This window comes from Abrus precatorius, unplaced genomic scaffold (assembly GCF_003935025.1).
Source record: "Abrus precatorius isolate BTA unplaced genomic scaffold, Abrus_2018 Scaffold6, whole genome shotgun sequence".
Taxonomy (NCBI): Eukaryota; Viridiplantae; Streptophyta; class Magnoliopsida; order Fabales; family Fabaceae; genus Abrus; species Abrus precatorius.
Window position 1 is genome coordinate 23,303,875 of NW_020874406.1, and position 6,040 is coordinate 23,309,914.

Genomic DNA, 6,040 nt, shown 5'->3' on the forward strand with positions numbered 1-6,040 from the left:
CGACATAAAATATTTATTGGATGGTCCTTCACCATGTAGTGTCCATCATTCATATTGTATTATTTATTAGAATTTTATAATTATAAAAAAAATACAAATATTATTTAGTGATCAGCCAAGACCATATGTAAAGCAATGCCTTTATTAATTATATCAAACTACTATAATTCATTCATTAGGCACCTAAGTCATTGTTTAGAAAGTGTAAAAATATTTTAATGATTTTATTAACTACAACTTTTAGGTTTAAGTTTAGATATTTAAAAATAATTTTTTTATTAAAAAAATTATTTATTACAACAGAAATATAAAAGTATGATAAATACTATTTTAAATAAAATATTATTTTTTTTATATGTTTAAATTCAACTCTAAAAATAAAAGTTAACAAAACTAATATTTTAAAAAATATATGCATTTCTATCATATATAGTTCTCGCAATATTAAGATATATAGGTGCTGTTTAAATAATTGAGTGTGTAATTAAGGAAACATTTCTCAGTGGAAAGAAGGGTTTTCCTTCTTAATTCAACAGAATTGTACTAATGATTAAATTTGACTTTAGGCAGCCTCATTTTATTTTATTTTTATTAAACGAGGATGTAATCTGATGTACAATTGTGCACATATATAAGCATTGTATAGACAACACAAATTATACATATTGCATGTGTCCAAATCACTTATAAATGTGTATATTTAAAGCTGTAAATTTGGATATACTTGGTTTGCATGCTAGCACAGTTGGTTCCCCTGTTGTTATGTCTGTGATCACTGATATTAAAGCTGCCATGAATACTAAATAACCTAGCTCCAGTTAGAATCACAAGCTGCAATTTGAAATTCACAATTGAAATTCACTGTATGAACTTTGTGAAGGAATTTACAGTTACTATTCTTACAGCTGTGAATGTGGTCAACCCACACAGGCATAGCCCCTAGAAAAGAGAATTAGACACAAACCAATAATCTGTTAACTAACTACATGGCAACAAAGTTGCTTTCCATGAAACTGTTGTACCACTTGTGGGGCTCTTGTCCTATTAGAAAAGTTGCTATTCTTAAAGTTAAACTCAACTCTTCAATAAATGTTATCGCTTAAATGGGTGTTGAAATTAACAATAGCATTTGGCAATGTGATGAATGGCCTAATAAAACTGTGGAAGGGAAGGCATAGTTGAGAGAGTAAGAGAGATAATTTTGCTACTTACTTGGAATGGGTAGAACACGACACATTAAAGTGGTGTGCTTGGTCCCCGTCTATCAACAGTGGCGTTTTGTACTAGTTGAATAGCTAGTCAATTAAGATCGCCCTGAAACGAGATTGCCAAAAAATATGCTGTTCCTTTGCACCGTTCTTTGTCTGCCCAAAGAAAGGAAAAGAAAATAGACATCATGCTAAGTAATGCCTGACATAATAAGATCCAGTACTTTGGAATATGCCTCACACTTTGTTAAGATTTTTTTGTTATATTTCCCGATAAATCCCGGAAAGTTTATTGGGATGTAGTAACATGCAAACCATACATCTTTTCCCTTTGGATCACAAATTAGAAAGGCAGAAAGTGAGGCAATGCCACCAATTCTTGGGTTTCTTTAACATTGGCCTATGAAAAGAAAAAATAAGCCCAATAATTTTATTTTAGCTTTTTAGGTGAATGATATCATAATTTGTGGTTAGCATTGGAAATTTTTGTAACCAATGATGGAAATGATGGGATCGTACGGAAAATGGTGGGTACTGGGTAGGCAAATATTAGATGATGTGCCATTGTTCTTTTGCACCTGTCTATTTTACAAATTTGAAGTTTCAAGACTCTACTGTAGCACTGTCTGCCACTGTTCAAGATTCCTTTTCTTTTTATTTTTCGTTTGTATTTTGAATTGTATTCAACAATAACATTCATTTATCATATATGTACACTAAAAAAAATACATTTATCAAATAATAAACTATGTTAAAATCATATATAGGCCGGAAGTAAAAAAAGAAAGGAGAGATTTGAAGATAATATATCGGTGCAATATATATATAATATGACATAGAAGAGAGTGACGATTAGTTGCAGTGGAATTGATGGTGCAACAAGAAGAAAAACCCGAATTTGGTGGATGGGTGGAGGATTTTGCAATGGGAAAAAGGCACGTGACACGTGTGGATAGAGGCACGTGGAAGTCACATGGGGGAGAGGGGGGGCATTGTGAAGAAGTGGTGGAGATGGCTATGTCCCTTGCGTTCTTCTTTGCCTCCACAGGGTTGGTTTGGTGACAGTCCTTTAATATAAGTACATGTTCCTCTACTCTTCAGCAATTCACCACCTTTGACGTTGCTTACAGTTTCAGAGGGACAGTGACCACTCAGTGCTACCCATTGGCTGCTAGTACCAAGTACTTCTCTCTCTTTTTGCTCCTTCCCTCGCTTATAATATTAAAACAAACCATTAGTACTATGTGGGTCATCTTCTCTTTCTTCCTCGCCTAACTTATCTTCCCATCCCTTCACACCATTATCAATAACACTTTCAATTCTGTTTTTCCTTCAAACCTTATGTAATTCATGTTCATTTCTTTTCAAATAAGTCGTCTTATCAGAAGAATAATAATAATAACCTTAGCTTCATATGAGAGCACTTTGTCTAATGCCCAACTAATTTAATATTTTTTTATGGGCACGCAAGTTTGGAAATTGAACCGCCCCATCTTTGTATCAAAAGTTCACTATTGGGCCAGGATCACTGTCGATTGAAATTCGTATTGAAGCTTTTAGAATAGTTGATTTTATTATCTTTATCAGAGACAGTCTCTTTAACTACCAAAAATGAAAGAGTCAGTCTCTTTGATTAAAACAATGTATAAACCTTTGATTCGTGGTTCTTTTCTATTTTAATTCCTTAAATTATGAACAATAATAACCTTATTTCTTTATTTTATAAAATCTTTATCCTAATCCTTAAAGTCAAAACATTTAAAATAAATATTTTATAAAATTAAGAACTAAAACAATCAGCACTTATAAATTTAAGAATTAAAATTAATAAACATCTACTCTTTCATCCGTATTGTCATTTCCATTCTCTGAATTGAACAAGGGTTGGGATTGATTTTGCTAGTTCTCTCGTTGGCCCATGACACAACATTCTGAGAATTTTCCCATCTTACATGCTTACTAACATCTAATTAATCAGCCTTGTTTGTCTGTGATCCTAAAGTTTATGTGTTGCACTTGTAGAGCAAGATATTTAAGCAAGTTGCATTCCATTTTTCAATAATTGAAGAGGATGTTATTGTTTTTTCTCTTTTTGTTTGCTAATTGAGCAGAGAGCAGTTTTGCACAGGTTTTTCTTTTTCCCCTGGATATGTGAAATGGGTTTTTTTTTGCACTATGTTTTGAAACATTGATCGTCACCAACCAGTGCATTATAGTTGAAGAGGGGCCCATTTTTGGGGACATGCAAGATGTGGGATGGTCAGGGATGAAGTGGGGCCCCACGTCTGTTTTTGGGCCATGGCCCACCAACTTTACAGCCTAATTGGATATGCATCTGAATTGTGAAGGGTACGTACCCCAATCTCATAAAACCCCGTAGCATGTACCATGTTTTATCACGTAAACGTCAACATAGGTCGGCATCATCATCATCACCAATTTGGAACTCTAAGATCGATGGGCCTGATACGTTTTCTAAATATTGACGAAACGGAGAATTAATAAAATTTTCAATCAGCACTATCAGAATGAACGAGAATTCTCTGAAGAAGTGTGCCCCCATCGTCTTATATTCAAATCTTTAGTTACATTTTGGCCATACCCCCATGTGCCTTCCATTCTGTAAAGCGATTTTCTTATTTATTTGCTTACAAGGAAAACAAATTATATGTAAGTGCTGTGGTTTGACATGAAATGACATCATCTCATTTTGATATGATCATCTTTTTCCGTGAAAAGAATATTTTATCAGGTGCATTTAGAAAATAGGACGTAGGTTACCAAAATGAAAAGAAAAGAAAAGAACTGAAAAGATGTTATTGTTAGTTAATGTTTTTACTAGCTAATGTTTTTAAACTCATTTTTCAATATTCATAGTAATGATATTAATTATCGTGTCCAGAAAAAATACGGTCATGTACTAACTAATATTTAGTGTTGCATTATCTTCTAGTGATTTTAACTTTTATTTATTAAAAATTATTAGAATTTGTATGCAAATCCTTCTTTAAATGTGTGGAAGAGTTATAGACTCATATTTTTAAAAAAATTTATATACTCTTTTATTTATTTCTAACTTCTAAACGTGGGATTTGTGTTCTTGAAAAGAAATTAAATTATTAATATAAGTGTTGTAAATTTATACTAATATCATAATATATTATACTAATTAATAAATAAGAATGTTGATGAAGAACATTGATATATATACTGTTATAATACATCAAATATCAATGTAATATTACTTATCCAAAAATGTTAGTAGATTATAATATTAATATAATGTTTATACTAATAATTTAACTTCTTATAAACAAAAATTATATCAATGGAGACACTCCTAATATTTAATATTTCTTTTTGGTTAGTAAGTGAATTTTTCGGTAATGTAATCTATGCATATCATTCTACAATATTTCAAAAGTTGGAGACCGATTTTGTGGACCTAGTGAAAGGATCTTTTACAGAGAGCCCTAGGTGGCCCTAAAGTAGGACTCGGGGACGGAATAGTGATTGAAGAAAGGAGAATTGGGATGAAAAATATTGAGAGACATTGAAGTCACTCCCACTGAGTGTCTGTAACTCTAACCAAGTAACTGAGCTACCCAAAATGACTTAACCTGCAAATTTTTATTTTAAAAAAAAGATGTTGAATTATATCTCAAACTTTATCCATAATAGGCCAGATTGTACATATTTACACGGATAAATGTGTAACTATCACTCTCATTTTTAACATTGATGCACCACCCCCTCGTAGTTAGAGAAGAAAGAAGCGTAGGACCTCCGTTTCCACAGGATAAAGGGGAAAGGAGGCACTTTATATGTGAATGATCAAATGTCTCTATCTATTGGTACCCCACATATCTCAGTCATGTTGTCCTCAACCACAGCACTAGATGCCTATTCCATCTCTCTATCATTGTAAGTCCTTTTCAATTCCCTGTTGGCTGAAGAAGCTATCATCATCAAGAGCTCCCTCCCAACCCCACACCCCAAGAGTTGTAATCATTAATTTCCATCTTACTTGGACTTCATCTAAGCTACTTCATCAAATCATTAGTATAACTAATTGTCAACAACTTTGCTTGATATGACAAATTAAGAAATCACCAGATAATTAGCCTTTTAATTATAATAACCAATGATCTTTCGCGTTTATCATCATTAATGAGAAGCAACATAACATCTCAGCTTCTTTTCCTGTTTCCAAACCTCAAACCTAGCTAGATATACCTCCACATTTATGCCCCGCTAGGCATATGCTTTAGGAGAAAATAAATAATCAAAGATCCTGTAATGCATGACACACACAACACTAATAAATTTTGACAAGTCAATTATTTGAAACAACGCTGCGTGGCAGCATATGTTTCATGGGGATGGAACAACTAAACGTGTTTTAGTTAAAGGTTAAAATTACAGCCTAGAAGTGGACCTGACCTACTTATAATCCAACTAGTTCTGTCCTAGTTGTCCAACAAATGAGACAATGATGGGTCAGATGTATACTTACAAACATTGTGAGTGTATAGTAGTGGTGAGAAGGATATATAGAGAGGAAATCTTTCTTAGCCTTGGAGAAAGTGGGTTTTGATCAGAGTTGAACATCTGTATCACATTAACTGCAGATGAGGTAGGACTTTTATCATCACCATCATCTAGATCTCCATTAGCTTGACAAATTTTTAGCTAGTGATCGTTACTTGTTATGTTACTGAAAGCCTTGATCAATCACTTTCTGTTTGACTAACATAAGCAAAAAGTTTTTCCCTTTTATTAAATGGTGTTGTCATGATGGGGGGTGGTCTGAATGAATGGCATAAATTGAA